General features: G+C 42.2%; 1 pseudogene; it reads right to left on the reverse strand.

The window, feature by feature from the left end:
• LOC113889394 overlaps positions 1 to 21,021 on the reverse strand; it is a 35,752-nt pseudogene that overhangs the window by 13,708 nt on the left and 1,023 nt on the right.

Below are 21,021 nucleotides of genomic sequence, written 5' to 3' on the forward strand. Positions count from 1 at the left end.
AAAAATGTTCCATTAACCTCTGATGAGATATCACCATTTTTATATTCTCATTAATTATGTACATAAAATGACACTGGCTTATCTTTAATCTACATATAACATTTAATCCTTTTGACATAACTACAAACTCCACATTGTGATTCATTCCTTATAGGTGACAAAACTGAGCCTCAGCCAGACCTGACTGAGACTCAACGCTCTGGGTGACCTTTACTGTCTTGTGGTTTCAATAAATCCTGACAAGGACCGTATGAAGGAGAGAGTGGTCACTCCCTGGATGGGGAACCTGAGGTTCGGGACCTACTTTAATGGCCTACACTGCTGCACGGCATGCTCCTACTCATTGGCTGGTTCCAGACTGGGACCCACGTCTTCTGAACCTAAACTTTATTCTTCCTACCAATTCACTCAACCTTGCCTCAATTATAGATACAAGTATATGCTGGAAATATTGTGAATTGGTTGCACACCATTGCAAGAAAGCCCATATGGCAACAAAGTGAATAACATAAATTTTTTGGTTCTCCATGTCTTATAAAAATTATGTCTATACTGTACTGTAGGCTATTAAGTGTACAATAGCGTTGTCTAAAAAACTAAGTGCATATCTTAATTAAAAATACTTGATTGCTGAAACTTGCTAACAAATATCTGAAAGTTTAGAGAGCCATAATCGTTTGGCTGGTGGAGGGTCAGGCATGTGTTTTGATGGCTGCTGACTGATTAGGGTGGTGGCTGTTGAAGGTTGGGGTGGCCATGGTAACTTCTTTAAATGAAACAACACTAACGTTTGCTGTATCAATTGACTCTTCTTTTTCAGAAACAACTAGCATGCAGTGTTGTTTGTTAGCCTTTTACCCACTGAAGAATTTCTTTCAAAACTGGAGTCTATCCTCTCAAAACCTGCCACTGTTTTATCTAATATTCTAAATCATGGAATATTCTAAATCCTTCATTGTCATTTCAAAAATCTTCACAGCATCTCCACCAAGGGTAGATTCCTTTCAAGAAACCACTTTCTTCACTCCCATAAGAAACAGCTCCTCGGGGTTAAAGTTTTATCATGAGATTGCAAAAATGCATTCAGGTATTCAGGTCCCTTTTCTATTTCTAGTTCTCTTGCTATTTCCTGAAACCATAAAACTCCCAGGTTTTATGAATAGAAGAAAAAGCTCCTTGGCATTGGTCGTGGCAGTGATTTTTCGATATATTACAAATGCACAAGTAACAAAAGCAAAAACCAACAAGTGGGACCACAAAACAAAACATCTTGCACAACAAAAGAAACAGTCAACAAAATAAACAGGTAACCTGTGGAATTGGAGAGAATCTTTGTAAACTGTGTATATAACATGCAATTAATTTTCAAAATATGTAAGGAAATCACACAACTCAATATAGAAAAGTCTGAGTAAAATTTGGCAAATGACCTAGAGAGATATTTTCCCAAAGATTATATATAAATGGTCAACATGTATATGAAAAGGTGCTCAATATCATTACAATTGCATAAAGAAGAATAAAATACCTAGAAACAGATTTAACAAATGAGGTGAAACACCTCTATAGTGCAAACAGTAAGACACTGGTGAAAGAAAATGAAAGAGGCACAAATAAATGGAAAGATAGTGCATCTTATGGATTGAAAATCTTAATGTTGCTAAAATGACCATAACACCAAAGCAATCTACAGATTCAAATCAACCTCTATCAAAATGACAATGACATTTTTCATAGAACCAAATCCAATAATTCTAAAATCGGTAGGGAACAAAAGATCCTGAATAGACAACAATCCTGAACAATCTTGATGTTCACTGGAGCCATCAGAGATTCCTGAAAGAGGACCCAGGCCTGGGACAGTGGGCAAGACTAAAGGAGGGGTGGATGGAAGGGAAGAGATGGGGAGTCCACTCTGCCTGGAGTGAAGAGTGGGGGCTCCCAGGTGAGCACATAAGGCTGAGAGGTAACTGATGGGACACTCCTGGGCACTGAGGCTATCTGGGTGTAGGACTGATTGGGGAAGGACCATATTTGCTTCCATGGACACTACACAGCCCCTTCATACACTGAAAAGGCACAACGATGGTAAGGAGTAAAGTGCCCCACATGTCTGTCACTGGTCCACGGAGCAGAGAGGGACCAGGTCCACTGAGAGTAGGGAAACTGTGCTGATACTCAGTTCCCTGAACCTCCTTGAAAGTAGGAAGCAGACCTAAAGGGGAAGAATTCATGAGTAAGAGATGCCCCATGCCATCTGGAAAATATACACCCTCTTTAATTTCTCTCTGTCCCCAGACCCCAGGGACTCCATCTGCCAGTGAGGTCCTACCTGCCTCCTGGAGTCACATTCCTGGCCAGAACATTCTGTCCACCTGCTAGCTCTCTGGTTTGTTCCATCTCTGCATTGTCGCTGACATCACTCAGGCTTTTCTCCTCCTTTGTTGTCTCAAGTCCTTTCATCAGCTCAGTGAGGTGTATCACAACACAGCACTGCCGTGACAGTTCAGTTCAGTTCAGTTCAGCTGCTCAGTCGTGTTCGACTCTTTGTGACCCCGTGAACCACAGCACGGCAGGCCTCCCTGTCCACCACCAACTCCTGGAGCCTACCCAAACTCATGTCCATTGAGTCGGTGATGCCATCCAACCATCTCATCCTCTGTCGTCCCCTTGTCCTCCTGCCCTCAAGCTTTCCCAGCATCAGGGTCTTTTCAAATGAGTCAGCTCTTCACATCAAGTGACCAAAGTATTGGAGTTTCAGCTTCAACATCAGTCCCTCCAATGGACTCCCAGGACTAATCTTTACAATGGACTGGTTGGATCTCCTTGCAGTCCAAGGGACTCTCAAGAGTCTTATCCAACCCCAAGATAACCCCAAATTTAATATTCACCTTCACTATCATTTACATTTTTTTTTTTTTGCACTTTGCATTTCTGCAGAGCTAAAATCTGATAGCCACAACCTGGTCTAAGAAGACAGTGACTGAAAGGAGTGTGTTTTCCTGTATCCAGACTAACACACAGACTTTTGGTCACTTTATGGATGCCTCAATTTTGAAGGTGACCCAATTTTGTATTACTAGTGTTGGGCATGTGTATATTTTCCTTTCCTGGGATTATTTTAGGTGCCCCAAAGAAGGTGTCTGCTGTACAAAAACGATCTTAATGACTGGATAACTGCGATAATGTCGTCCCTCACCTACAGCCAGACATCTTGAAATGTGAAGTCAAGTGGACCTTAGGAAGCATTACTAGAAACAAAGCAAGTGGAGGTGATGGACTTTCAGCTGAGCTGTTTCATATCCTAAAAGATGATGCTGTTAAAGTCCTGCCCTCAATATGCCATCAAATTTGGAAAATTCAACAACGGCCACAGGACTGGAAAGGGTCAGTTTTCATTCCAATCCGAAAGAAAGCCAATGCCAAAGAATATTCAAACTACGGCACAATTGCACTCATTTCACATGCCAGCAAGGTAATGCTCAAAATCCTTCAAGCTAGGCTTCAAAAGTATGAGGACCAAGAATGTCCAGATGTACAAGCTGGATTGGCAAAGGAACCAGAGATCAAACTGCCAACATCTGTTGGATCATAGAAAGAAGATGGGAATTCGAGAAAAGCATCTACTTCTGCTTCATAGGTAACGCTAAAGCCTTTGACTGTATGGATCACAACAAACTGTGGAAAATTCATAAAGAGACAGGAATACCAGAGCACCTTACTTGCCTCTGGGGAAACCTGTATGCAGGTCAAGAAGAAACAGTTAGAACCAGACATGGAACAAAGGACTGGTTCCAAAGTGGGAAAGGAGTACGTCAAGGCTATCTATTATCACCCTGTTTATTGAACTTATCTGCAGAGTACATCATGTGAAATGCTGGGCTGGATGGATCACAGACTGGAATTAGATTGCAGGGAGAAATATCAATAACCTCAGATATGCAGATGATACCACTCTAATGGCAGAAATCAAAGAAAAACTAAAGAGCCTCTTGATGAAGGCGAAAGAGAAGAGTGAAAAAAATGGCTTAAAACTCAACATTCAAAAAAATGAAGATAATGGCATCTGGTCCCATCACTTTATTGCAAATATATGGGGGAAAATGAAAACAGTGTTAGATTTTATAGTCTTGGGCTCCAAAATTAGTGCTGATGGTGACTGCAGTCAGGAAGTTAAAAGACATTCACTCCTTGAAAGTAAAGCTATGACAAACCTAGACAGCGTATTAAAAAGCAGAGACATCAGTTTGCCGACAAAGGTCCGTATAATACTATGGTTTTTCCAGTAGTCATGCAGTGATGTGACAGTTGGACCACGAAGAAGGCTGAACGCCCAAGAATTGATGCTTTTGAATTGTGGTGCTATAGAAGACTCACGAGAGTCCCTTGGACAGCAGGAGATGGAGCCAGTCAATCCTAAAGGAAACCAACCCTGAATACTCACTGGAAGGACTGATTCTGAAGCTGAAGCTCCAGTATTTTTGCCACCTGATGTGAAGAGCCAACTCAATGGAAAAGACCCTGATGCTGGGAAAGATTGAAGCGGGAGGAGAAGGGGATGGCAGAAGATGAGATGGTTGGATAGTATCATGGACTCAGTAGACATGAGTTTGAGCAAACTCCGGGAGATAGCGGAGGGCACCGGAAGCCTGGTGTGCTGCAGTCCATAGGGTTGCAAAGAGCTGGACATGAGCAATTACTGAACAACAACAAGGAAGGTACTTCAAAGGTGCTTTCATTTACCTCTGTTGACTGTTTATGGGGACTTTGAATGATCCTGGGACTAAATTTTCCCTGAAACCTGCCCTTTGAACATTTGCCCCTCTGGATGTTCATGAAGGCTCTCAACCTTTCCTGTCTCTGTGGTGTTCACTGCTTTGCTAACTGGGTGGTTAAACCCACGAGCTTGCCTTCATTTCAAGAGAGTTTATTTGGAAAGGACAGAGTGATGCATGTTGAGAAACTACTGTCAACTCAAGACCTTAGTTAAAATGCTGGGAAGTGGAGACCCTTCCTAACTGTTGAATGTAACATTTGTTTAGAGACAGATTCCCTTCTCTTAGCCATGTGATTTCCCTGAGGCTGCTCAATTGGGATGATCATACGGCAGAGTCATAAATGATTCCTGGGTCCACAACTATTACCTATCTGTGTGAGCAGGTATACCTCATCTTTGACCCCTGGTGTCCCCTTTCCTTGGGGCACCTCCTACATGCTTGATCCTCCTGGCAAGTGTGCTGGGCTGAATGTACCCACATGCAGCATGTGGTCATCTTGTGGTCTGGGGGCCCGAGGGGATGTGTGAACAAATTGTGGCATCGGGTGTTCAGGGGGTTAGTGGGGTGTGTTAAGGTGAGGCTCAAACTGGGGGGCTGGTGACAGCTTTCCTTGGCAAAGCCTCCTGGGCTGGGGCAGCCAATCGTGGCCTGCTGAAGGCTTTGAAGACCCCCACAGCTCCCCTACTAGGCAATGAGCCCCCTAGGCCCTCTTGCTGGCTTCAATTTCATGGTCCACCCCATCTGGAGCCAGCTGGGATATTTTAAACCTTCACACCCTCGATCTTTGGCCTCATTTAAGCTTCTAGATATTGGGGAGGGGTGCACTGAAATGGACCTTCAATGTCTGAGTGCAAAGGACAGACCCCAGAACTTCCTCTGCACCCCAAGTTTCTGCAAGGCCCCCCAGGCTGCCCTTCAAGACCCATTCCCTGCAGTTGGGCCTGGCCCACCTCTCACAGGCTGCAGGTGGCCAGGCTTGTGGAGGGAAGCTGAGAGTGGGAACAGCAGATGACTCCCGTGTTGGGAGCCTGAGGATTCCCTACGTCAGTTCAGTTCAGTCACTCAGTCGTGTCCGACTCTTTGCCACCCCGTGGACTGCAGCACGCCAGGCTTCCCTGTCTATCACCAACTCCTGGAGCCTACTCAAACTCATGTCCATTACGTTGGTGATGCCATCCAACCATCTCATCCTCTGTCATCCCCTTCTCCTCCCGCCTTCAATCTTTCCCAGCACCAGGGGATTCTCCAATGAGTCGGTTCTTCCCATCAGGTGGCCAAAAGTATTGGAGCTTCCGCCTCAGCATCAGTCCTTCCAGTGAATATTCAGGACTGATTTCCTTTAGGATGGACTAGTTGGATCTCCTTGCAGTCCAAGGGACTCTCAAGAGTGTTCTCCAAACCACAGTTCAAAAGCATCAGTTCTTCAGCACTCAGCTTTCTTTATAGTCCAGCTCTCACATCCATACATGACTACTGGATAAACCATAGCTTTGACTAGACAGACCTTTCTTGGCAAAGTAATGTCTCTGCTTTTTAATATGCTGTCTAGGTTGGTCATAGCTTTTCTTCCAAGGAGCAAGCGTCTTTTCATTTCATGGCTGCAGTCCCCATTATAAGCATGAATGTTTTTGATGGTCCAATTGTTCTATCTTTGGTCAGTGGGAGCCCCTCAGGTTATTTTTCTTTTTGATATAATTTCTGTTACGAGAGTTCAGTCCAGACCCACCTTGTACAATCCTTACCTAGACCAGAAATCAGGCATTTCTCCAGGAAGCCTGGTGCCTTTCAGTGGGAAATGTGTTTAGAAAATTCAGTGCAGGGACTACAGTTGCTGATTGCTACTAGATTGGTCAATGTTTCTTGCCCCTTTCAGCGAATAGAGCTAATAAACCTAGATCTCATAGTCAGAAAATCTACATCATTGTCATGCATCCTGGGTTGCTCTTCTGTCCCCTTATAGGTACACATTTTTATCATCAATTGTATTTACTGCCCAGTTTAGAGAATATAAGAACAGATAACATACATTTGTTTCTCCTTTCAGATGTAAAAGTTGTCATACTTTATACCAGTGCTATCCAATAGAAATTTCTGTGGAGCTAGGAAAATATTCTGTATCTGTGCTGTTCAACATGGCAGTCATTAACTAACATTTTATTCAGGAATTGAACATTTAGCTACTAAAACGTGGCAACTGTGATTGATTCTTAATGCCATGTAATTTTAATTTAACTTACTGTAAGTAGTTACTTGAGGCTAGTGGCTATCCTATGGGACAGCAGCAGCTCTACACACTTTTCTGCACCTGTTTTTTAGTATCACTAAAGTATCCTGGCAATGACTCCATAGCAATAGAGAAAGAGAGTCTTATTGGTGTTTTTTTTACTCTTATTGGTTTTTATAGCTGCATAGTCCTTTTGGATGTAGATGGACCACAGTTTATTCAACCAGCCCCTCCCCAACAGGGGGCTGGTTGAATATATATGTTGTATATGTCTTGTTTCTTATCTTCTGCTGTATGCATTATTCTGGCAGGAATGATTTTGTACTTAAATCTTTTTTTCTTTTTACATTGTTACTTTAGGGTAATTTCTTAGAAGAGGTTGCTGATTCCAATGGTAAGTCTCCTGGTAATTTTATAAAATCATAACAAATTCCCTGGTTAGGAGTTGTACCATGTCACATTACAACCAGCAACGTATATGTCTCCATATTACTTCACAGACTATGTAAATGATGAGAAGAGGCATCTTGTTTTTTTTTTTTTTTTTTCTCTTTGCATCTCTTAGTCAAGAGTTAGGTTAAATAGTTTTTAACATGTTTAAGGAACATATTTTCTGGAAATATTTCTTTGTATGTAGTACACTATCTCCTTCAGAATGTTCTAATTTGCCTTTTATTTTCATAAGCTTTCTGTACAAGGACATAAACTTCGTTGGTTAGATAAGTTGTATATTTTCCCCAATGTGTAATTTTTCATTTTACTTTGCTTATGTGATTTTTTGCCATGCAATTTTTAATGGAATCGAGTGTTACCATGGTTTTCCCTTCCTGTTTCTGGATTTGAAGTCATCTTTGGAAAACTTTTCTCAACTACTAGCTTCTAGAGGAAACGACTGGGGGTGTACATTTGTGGACAGGAGAAAGAGAACAAAGGATCATATTAGAGTGTCAGGTATAAGAGGAACCCAGAAAACAAGTGACCATCATGGGAGAAATCTGGGAAAACCATTTCTTTGAGTCAATAGAATTGGGCATTTGGACCAGAGTTTCTGTCCTGTGTTTGTCTTGATAGCTCAGTCTCTATTCTTTTCCATCTCTTGTGGATACATGCCAGGCTCCCCCTGACTGGCAGAGAACATCTTTATAAAGCAGGAATTCCATGGCATCTCAAATGGACATGTCAGATGACTAAATGGATAGAACCACCCTCTTATCTCCTCAGGGGTAATAAATTCCAAACCAATTCCAAAGTGTACCATTTTGACAGAACAAAAGAAAGGGAAACCTGCAGCTGGATCTGGTGAGAAGAAGCAAAACTGAAACCAACACTGACCACCTCATCCTTGACTCTCTGAGCAATGCCCAGTCAGAAAAGGTAATAAATAGCCTATTAGTCCTATGCAAAAGGACAGAGGTTTGAGTTAGAAGGTGCCACATTGTCCCATGTTACAAGCTCTCCCACTCACCTACATCATTTCTTGTTTCCATGACAGTTTCCAGGACTCGGGGTCAAGCTTGGACTACTGTTGCTTAGAATGAGGTCTGAAGTCAAAGGGATGAGGGTTGTATCCCCATCCCCAAGGGATGGCCACTAACGTCCATCATGTTTCCTATAGGCATTTCCAGTTATGCAGGTCTGCGGATGAAGACAGAGAGGCTGAGATGCAGATAAGGAATTGGACCGACAGTCCCTCCACATAGTACACACACGGTATACATAATACCTCAGTGAGAAGCAGGATAGAAACTACACGCATATCCTGTTAGTCTTTTTACACACGTCTGAATTTTCAAAGAAACTTAAAGCCCGTTGTACCTACTTCTGTCTTTTAGGAAACTTTTTACTTTAAAAAAAAATAATGTCTTTTCCTTGAGGGAGAGAAAGAAAAATATGTAGAAAATGGAGAGTGCTGCCACCTGGTGAACAGAGTCAGAACTGCAGGTGTGAATGTCTGAACTGGGGGTTTGGCAAAGGATGGGGGACGGAAAGAGCCGTGGTATTGGTGTGGAGTGGAACGGATTCCCCTCCACAGGCCAAGATTTCTAGACTTCACACTGGCAGCAATCCTTCTGTGTTTATGCCCATGCTGGGATCTTCAAGCCTGGGGACTGGAAATCCAGCCTCCTAGTGAATTGAGTAGAAAGCTGCACGAATTAGTGTATGGATAATTGATATAAACAATTTGAGACAAAAAACACATATAAATACACACACATATAGAAAACTGTCAAATACATTGTTTTCAACGCCTTCTGAAACAATGAATATATGAATGTTGTATCTTTATCAGGGTGCAATTTTTTGTATTTTCAACATTTTATTCAGTAAATTACATATTGAAAACACCCTAGAAAGGCAACGTTATAAAATAAAAACATCCTCTATCTTTGACAATGCATATTCACCGAATAATCATTACAGAGATCTGTTTAATACCTAAGTCAATGAATGTATTTCTACACCATTCTTTTGTGACTCAGCTGTTGATAAACCCGTTTTACAAAACTTTCTCTTAATATGTTGATAAGTCACCAATTAATACTTCTCTTTGTTTAACACATATGGAAAAAATAGAGACATGAGTTTCTCTTAACTTCTTGGTGCCTACTTTCCAGATTTTTCTCTGCATGTAATGCACTAACATATTTAATCACACTCATACACCCATGCTGATATATATTCTTTGCAAAAAATAGCATCATATTTTTGGTACATCATGACAATCCTGTTCACTTAATATGATTTAATTCTTACTTATTTACATAGTTTTTTTTCTTTTCAAGTGTTTTTGTGTGCTCTTGATATCATTGACCTACTCTATAGCTTAAGAAATCTATATGTGAATATAATATCTCCAGGTGTTTACACATCTTTAATGTTGTTATGCAGAGGGTATCCAATACTTTGTAATGAGTTTTAGTGTTTTGCATGTTCTTCACATTGTTTTGAAAAGAACAACTGAATAATGATGCTTCCTGGGATGTCGAATGTCAGTTAAAGTATAAAATGGGAAATGCTGAATCATTTTTGTAACTCCCGTTTATGAATCCTGAAGTAGTAGTTAATAATGCTGTTTCCTAGGTCATGTTACTTAACTTTTACATTCTGTTCCCTGAAATGAACTGAGCAAGGTAGCAGGATAGAAGATTAATCTATAGGAATCTATTGCATTCCATTACACTAATAAAGAAATATCAGAAAGAGATTGCAAAAAAAAAAAAAAACACACACACAAAAAACAGCAATCCCATTTAAAATGCCATCAAAAATACCTAAGAATAAACTTAACCAAGACATAAAAACTCTAAAACCTTGATCAAATAATTGGAAGAAAATTCAAAGAATTTCAAAAGATATCCCATGATCTTAGATCAGAACACTTAATATTATAACATGTCTACACTCCCAAAGATATCAACATATTTAATGCAATGCTTATCAAAAAAACCTATTACATTTTCACAGAACTAGAACAAATATTTCAAAAATTTATATGGAACTACAAAAAGACCCAGAATTACCAAAGCAATCCTGAGTTAAGGAACAAAGCTTGAGGCATAACCCTCCCAGACTTCAGGCTATACTAGGAAACTACAGTCATCAAAGCAACTTGATACTGGAACAAAAGCAGACATATGTATCAATGGCAGAGTAGAGAGTCCAGACATAATCCCACGAGTGTGTGCCTGCGTGCGAAGTCACTTCAGTCGTGTCTGACTCTTTGCAACCCCATGGACTGTAGCCCACCAGGCTCCTCTGCCCATGGATTCTCCAGGCAAGAATACTGGAGTGGGTTGCCATGCCCTCTGCCAGGGCATCTTCCTGACCCGGGGATGGAACCCACGTCTCCTGCATTGCAGGAGGATTCTTCACCTCTAGTGCCACCCGGCAAGCCCAAACCCATGCACCTATGGTCAATTAATCTTCAACAAGGGAGGCAAGAATGTACAATGGAGAAAAGACAGTCTCTCCAACAAGTGGTGCTGGGAAAACTGGACAGCTACATGTAAATCAGTGAAATTAGAACACCCCCTCGCACCATATACAAAATAAACTCAAAATGGTTTAAAGACCTAAATATAAACTCTTAGAATTCTGAGACCAGAAGCAACAAACACTCTGACAAAACAATCATAGCAATATCTTCTTAGATCAGTCTCCCAAGGCAAAATAAATTAAAACAAAGATAAACAAATGGAACCTAACTAAACCTAAAAGGGTTTGCACAGCAAAGGAAGCCATCAGCAAAATGAAATGACAACTTATGGGATGAGAGAAAAATATTTGAAATGTCGTGGCTGTCAAGGATTTAATATCCAAAATGCACAACTCTAAACAAAAGGTAAACAACAAAATGAAAAAATGGGGAGAAGATCTAAATATTTTTCCAAAGAGATGCAGATCTCCAAGAGGAACTGGAAAAGAGGCTCAACATAAGTAAATATTAGGGAAATGCAAATCAGAAGCACAATGAGGTTATGCCTCACATGGGTCAGACTGGCTATCATCAGAAAGTCTACAAATAAAAGTTCTGGAGAGGGTGTGGAGAAAAGGGACCTTGATACACTGCGGGTGGGAATTAAATTGGTGCAGCCACTATGGAGATTGGTATGGAAGTACTTGAGGAAGCTACAAATATAGCTACCATAGGATCCAGCATTTCCACTTCTGGGAACATAGCCAGAAGGAAAGAAAACTGTCATTCATAGCAGCACCATTTACAGTAATCAAGACACTCAAACAACACAAGTACCCATCAACAGATGACTAGCTTAAGAAGATGTGATATGATACACACACACACACACACACACAGTCACCCAAACAGTGGACCATCACTCAGCCATAAAAGGATGAAATATTACCATTTGCAGCAACATAGACAGACCTAGTGAATATTATAGTTAGTTAAGTCAGTCAGAAAGAGAAAGTAACTATGATATGATATCATTTATATGTTGAATCTTAAAAATCATACAAATGAATCTATATTCAATACAGAAACAGACTCACAGACAGACAAACTGAGCTTATGATTACCAAAGGGGATAGGGAGTGGAGAGGGACAGGAATTAATAGGAATTTGGGATTAACAGATACAAACTCTTATCACAAAACGGGTAACCAATAAGGAATTACAGTAAGGTACCGACATTATACTGATTAATTTATAATAATATATGGATAATATTCTGAAATACATATATATATATATATATGTATCCAAATTGCTTTACTGTACACCTGAAAATAATGCCCTACCTCAGCTGTATCTCAATTTAAAAATTCACACACAAAAACTCTCTTTCTCACTGTTTGTGAGTGCATATTGGCCTTGAAAAGAGATTAGGGCTGAATGAGATAAAATGTAAAACAGGTTTCATATAGTAGCTGTGAACATGTTCAGTTCAGTTCAGTTCAGTCGGTCAGTCGTGTCCGACTCTTTGCGACCCCACGAATCACAGCACGCCAGGCCTCCCTATCCATCACCAACTCCCGGAGTTCACTCAGACTCACATGCATCGAGTCAGTGATGCCATCCAGCCATCTCATCCTCTGGCGTCCCCTTCTCTTCTTGCCCCCAATCCCTCCCAGCATCAGAGTCTTTTCCAATGAGTCAACTCTTCACATGAGTTGGCCAAAGTACTGGAGTTTCAGCTTTAGCACCATTCCTTTGAATGAAACCCAGGGCTGATCTCCTTCAGAATGGACTGGTTGGATCTCCTTGCAGTCGAGGGGACTCTCAAGAGTCATCTCCAACACCACAGTTCAAAAGCATCAATGCTTCGGCACTCAGCCTTCTTCACAGTTCAACTCTCACATCCATACATGACCACAGGAAAAACTATAGCCTTGACTAGCTGAACCTTTGTTGGCAAAGTAATGTCTCTGCTTCTGAATATGCTCTCTAGGTTGGTCATAACTTTCCTTCCAAGCAGTAAGCGTCTTTTAATTTCATGGCTGCAGTCACCATCTGCAGTGATTTGGGAGCCCAGAAAAATAAAGTCTGACACTGTTTCCCCATCTATTTCCCATGAAGTGATGGGACCAGATACCATGACTTTGTTTTCTGAATGTTGAGCTTTAAGCCAACTTTTTCACTCTCCTCTTTCACTTTCATCAAGAGGCTTTTTAGTTCCTCTTCACTTTCTGCCATAAGGGTGGTGTCATCTGCATATCTGAGGTTATTGATATTTGTCCGGGCAATCTTGATTCCAGCTTGTGTTTCTTCCAGTCCAGCGTTTCTCTTGATGTACCCTGCATATAAGTTAAATAAACAGGATGACGATATACAGCCTTGACGAACTCCTTTTCCTATTTGGAACCAGTCTGTTGTTCCATGTCCAGTTCTAACTGTTGCTTCCTGACCTGCATACAAATTTCTCAAGAGGCAGATCAGGTGGTCTGGTATTCCCATCTCTTGAAGAACTTTCCACAGTTTATTGTGATCCACACAGTCAAAGGCTTTGGCATAGTCAATAAAGCAGAAATAGATGTTTTTATGGAACTCTCTTGCTTTTTCCATGATCCAGTGGATGTTGGCAAATTGATCTCTGGTTCCTCTGCCTTTTCTAAAACCAGCTTGAACATCAGAAAGTTCACGGTTCACATATTGCTGAAGCCTGGCTTGGAGAATTTTGAGCATTACTCTACTAGCGTGTGAGATGAGTGCAACTGTGTGGTAGTTTGAGCATTCTTTGGCACTGTGTTTCTTTGGGATTGGAATGAAAACTGACCTTTTCCAGTCCTGTGGCCACTGTTGAGTTTTCCAAATTTGCTGGCATATGGAGGGCAGCACTTTCACAGCATCATCTTTCAGGATTTGGAATAGCTCAACTGGAATTCTATCACCTCCACTAGCTTTGTTTGTAGTGATGCTTTCTAAGGCCCACTTGACTTCACATTCCAGGATGTCTGGCTCTAGGTCAGTGATCACACCATCGTGATTATCTGGGTCGTGAAGCTCTTTTTTGTACAGTTCTGTGTATTCTTGCCATCTCTTCTTAATATCTTCTGCTTCTGTTAGGTCCATACCATTTCTGTCCTTTATCGAGCCCATCTTTGCATGGAATGTTCCTTTGGTATCTCTGATTTTCTTGAAGAGATCTCTAGTCTTTCCCATTCTGTTGTTTTCCTCTATTTCTTTGCATTGGTCGCTGAAGAAGGCTTTCTTATCTCTTCTTGCTATTCTTTGGAACTCTGCATTCAGATGTTTATATCTTTCCTTTTCTCCTTTGCTTTTCGCTTCTCTTTTTCACAGCTATTTGTAAGGCCTCCCCAGACAGCCATTTTGCTTTTTTGCATTTCTTTTCCATGGGGATGGTCTTGATCCCTGTCTCCTGTACAATGTCACGAACCTCATTCCATAGTTCATCAGGCACTCTACCTATCAGATCTAGGCCCTTAAATCTATTTCTCACTTCCACTGTATAATCATAAGGGATTTGATTTAGGTCATACCTGAATGGTCTAGTGGTTTTCCCTACTTTCTTCAATTTAAGTCTGAATTTGGCAATAAGGAGTTCATGGTCTGAGCCACAGTCAGCTCCTGGTCTTGTTTTTGCTGACTGTATAGAGCTTCTCCATTTTTGGCTGCAAAGAATATAATCAAGCTGATTTTGGTGTTGACCATCTGGTGATGTCCATGTGTAGAGTCTTCTCTTGTGTTGTTGGAAGAGGGTGTTTGTTATGACCAGTGTATTTTCTTGGCAAAACTGTATTAGTCTTTGCCCTGCTTCATTGTGTATTCCAAGGCCAAATTTGCCTGTTACTCCAGGTGTTTCTTGACTTCCTACTTTTGCATTCCAGTCCCCTATAATGAAAAGGACATCTTTTTTGGGTGTTAGTTCTAAAAGGTCTTGTAGGTCTTCATAGAACCGTCCAACTTCAGCTTCTTCAGCGTTACTGGTTGGGGCATAGACTTGGATTACTGTGATATTGAATGGTTTGCCTTGGAAATGAACAGAGATCATTCTGTCGTTTTTGAGATTGCATCCAAGTACTGCATTTCAAACTCTTTTGTTGACCATGATGGCTACTCCATTTCTTCCGAGGGATTCCTGCCTGCAGTAGGAGATATAATGGTCATCTGAGTTAAATTCACCCATTCCAGTCCATTTGAGTTCACTGATTCCTAGAATGTCGACATTCACACTTGCCATCTCCTGTTTGACCACTTCCAATTTGCCTTGATTCGTGGACCTGACATTCCAAGTTCCTATGCCATATTGCTCTTTACAGCATTGGACCTTTCTTCTATCACCAGTCACATCCACAGCTGGGTATTCTTTTTGCTTTGGCTCCATCCCTTCATTCTTTCTGGAGTTATTTTCCACTGATCTGCAGTAGCATATTGGGCACCTAATGACCTAGGGAGTTTCTCTTTCTGTATCCTATCATTTTGCCTTTTCATTACTGTTCATGGGGTTCTCAAGGCAAGAACACTGAAGTGGTTTGCCATTCCCTTCTCCAGTGGACCACATTCTGTCAGATCTCTCCACCATGACCCCACAATCTTGCGTTGCCACACGGGCACGGCATAGTTTCATTGAGTTAGACAAGGCTGTGGTCCTAGTGTGATTAGATTGACTAGTTTTCTGTGAGTATGGTTTCAGTGTGTTTGCCCTCTGACGCCCTCTTGCAACACCTACCATCTTTCTTGGGTTTCTCTTACCTTGGGCGTGGGGTATCTCTTCACGGCTGCTCCAGCAGAGCGAAACCATTGCTCCTTACCTTGGATGAGGGGTATCTCCTCAGCGCGGCCCTTCCTGACCTTCAACGTGGCATAGCTCCTCTAGGCCCTCCTGTGCCTGTGCAGCAATTCAGGTCCTCTTTCCAAAGAGTAACAGCTTGTGCTGCCTCCTGGGTTCAGTTCAGCACCTCAGGAATCAGGTACTCATTGTAGCCCCCACACCCATTCCTCCTGGCCCAGGGAGGAGGACTTCATCCCCATTATCATCTTCATGTCCAGTGGGGAGCATGACACAACCTAGATTTACATCAGGTGAATTTTCCACTATCAGTCTTTAAGCCCTGGAAATCCATCATGTAAAATGGAGCTGCCGGTTGGCCTTTGCAGAGGGCAAAGGGAAGACATCTGACCCTGGAAATTTTACCTTCTCTGTCAGCCTGAGGTTGACCATCTGTAAAACAGGACTATGGCTGCCTACTTCTAGACTTGTTAGAAGAAAAGGAGAAAACCTCAAAGAACAGCTCATATACAACGGGACTTTGAGATGTATTACTCCTGGCCTACCCTGCACCGGAGAAGGCAATGGCACCCCACTCCAGTACTCTTGCCTGGAAAATCCCATGGACAGAGGAGCCTGGTAGGCTGCAGTCCATGGGGTTGCTAGGAGTCAGACACGACTGAGCGACTTCCCTTTCACTTTTCACTTTCATGCATTGGAGAAGGAAATGGCAACCCACTCCAGTGTTCTTGCCTGGAGAATCCCAGGGACAGGGGAGCCTGGTGGGCTGCCGTCTCTGGGGTTGCACAGAGTCCAACACGACTGAAGCGACTTAGCAGCAGCAGCAGCACCCTGCACCTTGTGCATGCATGCTAAGTTGCTTCAGTTGTGTCTGACTCTGTGTGACCCCATGGACGGCAGACCATCAGGCTCCTTTGTCCATGGGATTCTCCAGGCACGAATACTGGGTGGGTTGCCATTTCCTTCTCCAGGGGATTTTCCCCAACCATGGATCAAACCCGAGTTTCCTATGTCTACCTGCAGTGGGAGGTGGGTTCTATACCACTAGTGCCACCTGGGAAGCTTGTCTCCTATGTGCTATTAAATAGAAAATTTGAAAAACTATCTGGAAATGAGGAATCAAGAAGTAAACTTTGGTTCCATCTCATCACTTCCTATTTGCTCACACGTTTTGGTGTCTTTTTTCAAATTCTTGTTTGACCAGAAGTAACTTCTTATTGAAGCCCCAAGGATGGATTAGTACAGGAGAGCAAAGAATAGGCACAGGTCAGCTAGACAGAAGTCATCGAGCAAATCTCCAGTTCCAGAGTCATCAGCTGACCACAGGACCTGGGCTGAGTCCCTTACCTGTGTTGGCCTCAGTCCTAACGCATAAGTACACTCACTATAGAAACAGAGGTGATGGGCAGAGCCTTTTCAGTCAGAAGACCAGGATTTGATGCTGTGAACCATTATGTGCTGAATGATTTACCTTGATAAGTTAGTAATTTATCTGTGTGCTTGGTATCTTTTATCATTTTTGTGGGGTTTTTTTCAGTTTTATGTGTATTATTCTTTTTCTTACTACTCAGCCAAAATATGAATGGTGGAGGTGGTAATCAGCAAGAAGTTAGGGATGAACCCAACTGAGAGTGGAGTACATAGGAAGTGAAGATTGCGGAGGTGAAGGTTGCAGACAAGCATTAGGCTCTCCCTGGGTGCTTGGCCCTATGCCCATCCTCTAACGACCCAGGGAAAATTCTTACCCAATAGCGTTCCTGGTTCTCAGCTGCAGACAGTGGTGACGTGGGGGCTACCAGGGAGGTGCCTAGCTGAAGCACTCTGCCCTGCTCAGCTCCTGCTCCACTGAAGGCCACCATAGCTGCCCTTGCATTGCCTTCTCCCTGCTCTTTGCTTCTGGATATATGAAAAGGTCCCCCTGTGGAACCTTCCAGACTTGATTCTTAAAGCACTTCCACATGAAAATGATACTCCATTTTCCCCAATCCTCAAAAGTTGTCCTGCACACTAGGGAAGGGGACTCTGAGGTAAAGAAGGAAATGTCTTTCTCTCAGAGGTATGTCATCTCCACATATTTACCTGACATATTGTGCTTTTATAAGTAATGATATTATACATTTCCTACACACAGCCCGATGATACACACACACACACACGTAGATATGCTGGCAATTCGTTTTAATTCTAATTCATCTCCTCATGAAACTGAACATAATAAATTCTTTTCTTAGGTAATGAATGCATGTGCACATGTCTGTGCAGTATTATATTCATCAATAGGGGCTTTTGAGGGAGTACCCCTTGAGCCTGTTATATCACAGGAGAGCAAAGTGACCATTTCTCTAGCCCATAGTCTAAAAGGGAGGCTGCTCCCTTGTCCTCCAGAGAGGGCAAGGGACAGAACCTCACCCCAAGTTCCCACTTATCTGGACAGGGGACAAAAGCTATAAGAGGAGGAGCTTATAGCTGTGAAATGGAACTCATCTCTAACCCAGAGCTGTCCTGAGGGGTGAATGAGAAAGCCTGGGGCTAAGGCAGGCACTGTGTAAAGTCATTTCTCACACTTCTCCTTAATGATATGGTAGATATGATTAGAAAGGATGCAAATGACTCTCTGATATGGCTGGAGTTCAAACTTCTAGACAGAATAACTTCTAGTCTCTTGGGAGACTCAGAAGCTCCTAAGAGCTGCCCACATCATGCCTCTGAGCAGACCTTAATCCAGTCCCCTCACTGGGAAGACAGGCTTGCCTTTAACTCACCTGGTAGTTTCAGTGAGAGATGGCAACAGGGCAGCAAGCTGTGGTGTTGCCTAACTGCTGCTCCTGGACTGCTCCTTATATTAATATACTGATAGGAAAATTCTGGACCTACTGGTTGGATCCAGGGATATCCTCAGGAGAACAGCTTTGGCGAAAGAATAGCAAAAGGGGAGAGACAGAGGCTTGATCTGACTGGTTTACGTGGGACACCAATAAAGTTCGTGACACCGAACTTGCTCTGACCACAGAGGCTGCAGGCACCCTTCCAAATAGCTGAAGGTGCCCCACCTTAAGCACCTTCTCGAGTGGGTCTTAGAAGCCCAGGCAGTAAGTGGTCTCAGAGAGCCCCCATGCTCCATTCAGTCATGCTGAAGGAAGAACAGAGAAGAAAAGGAGAGAAAGGGAAGCAAGAACAACACGGGGAGACCAAGCCTGATGAGCAAGGCCCGTAGCTTTATTTTCAAAGGGAGCTTATATAACTTAAGGTGTGCATAGAGGTTAATAGGAGGTGTAAAGTCATGCAAAGTCAGCAGTCCTTGATCCTTATCGAGACCAGGCTTTCTTTCCTGCAAACGTATTGTATACAAATGCTTTAGGTGATTTACATCATCTTCTGGCTAGGAGGCCTATTAACATTTTATGACTCTTTGTTCTGATAAAGGTTAGTTAACCAGAAAATTTATTTTTTCTAAGAGTAATTATTTCAAAGTTTGGCGCCATCCTCCGAAAGTGTTAGATAAAGTTGCATTCCTATAGGGCAAAGGTGCAGTGGGCTTACAACAAGGAAAGAATGTATTACCTTAAGGGTCTAAAGTTGTTAACACCAAGGCCACTACTTATTTTTTCTATATACCAACTATATTAATTAATATACTCCCAAGGACCCAATACAGGGGATCTGGAAACTTGGCAGCAAGCATTGGCTCAACAATGAAATCCTCCACCAGTTCTATTCTAATAATTTCTAACTCCCCAAGAGGCTCTATACTATTTGAATATCTTAGGCTTCCCGTGCCTCTCGCGGTTGGGAGGCTGTAAACAATCATATGCGTAGCTATAGGAGTCCAGATAAACCTGTCAGGGAAGTTAGAGAGCCATCTGAGGGGTTTGGATTGAAACACTCCTCTTATGCCCAGGAGGCTAATTAACTGGAGCTTTAAGTTGATTTCCTTCAGAGAAAGGTGGTCGGGGATAGCCCCCCATTAATGTCAGAGGAGTTGGTGAAAGTCGTAAAATAGTAAAACAGACAGATTCTGGTTTTGGGGTAGATGCTCAAGCAGATCCAGGGGGCCCCTCGAGTCCTGACTCGCCTTTGCATATCAGGCCTCTCCGCATGACCTTTGTCATGGGTGGGAACTCCCGTGCTGGCTCCCGGTGTGGACCTCTCTCCCATTCAACACTGCAGGAGGTATCAGATCATGCAACATCCAGCCATGTCACACCAGAATTTCCAATATCTGCTGCCTCCATGCGGGACAAAAAACTAAAAAGTACTACCATTTTACTGAAATACAACGCTCCATTCTTTCATGCAGTAATAACTCAATATTTATTTGGCTCACAATTTGTACTATTCCATTTGAGATATAACTTAACTCAGCAATAGAAATAAGAGGTTATGAAGGAAAATAAGTGTATGGGCAAATTTAAGGGTAAAAAATGAGATGGGATGGCTCCTTCACATTAACTTTTAATCTTGCTCAAGTTTCAGGTCCCGATTCAGCCAGAAGCCTCTCTTTATCTTCGTATCTTCTGTGGTTTCCTTTTCTCTCTTTCATGATGAGATCTCATTTTCTGTAGAGAAATATACAAATATATATATATATACATGTACAATTACGTATATATGTACATAAGCAAACTTTCAGGAAGATACAATGACGATAAAAAACAAAAGGGTTATCTTAGGGTGTTATGTTGTGGAACAATTATTTTTCTCTTTCACATATACTGTGTATTATACACTGAAATGAACCTCATGCAGATTGTATCATGATAAAAACATCTGAACACCCAATTGTCCATTAACACAGGGAGAAATTTCCTTAAACTCCTAAAAATGATTCAAGCCTGCTCAAAACAACTAGTAGCTTCCTATGTAGTAAAAATGAAATGTTCAGGGTAAAAGTAACTGAAATAAACAAGGAAAACAATTTACCTTCAAGTTCCCATTAATTACTCCTACACTCATCCCAGCTCCCTCCTATGTCCACGCAAACCCAGCACTCACTTCTGAGACCATTGAAGGTGATTCCAAACAGGATGGAGAAAGCCCGCACTGTTACCTGCTACTCGGGGGAGAGGATGACCATGAAGGTGGCTGACACAGGATGGAGAATGCAGACGCTGAGCTTCACTGGGGCTGGCTTCCCTTACAAACAGCTCATCATTCACTATACAAAAACTGGAGGAAAAATGCATGTGTGGACAATTTATGAATGGACCAACTGCACCCCAACCCTGACTTCTCCCACTAACACTCAGCACCTAGATCCTTTCCATAACCTCCTGTGTCTGTCCCCAGGCTCCTTGACTGGTTCCTCTGC

The sequence above is a fragment of the Bos indicus x Bos taurus genome, unplaced genomic scaffold, assembly GCF_003369695.1.
Source record: "Bos indicus x Bos taurus breed Angus x Brahman F1 hybrid unplaced genomic scaffold, Bos_hybrid_MaternalHap_v2.0 tig00011925_arrow_arrow_obj, whole genome shotgun sequence".
NCBI classification, from domain to species: Eukaryota; Metazoa; Chordata; class Mammalia; order Artiodactyla; family Bovidae; genus Bos; species Bos indicus x Bos taurus.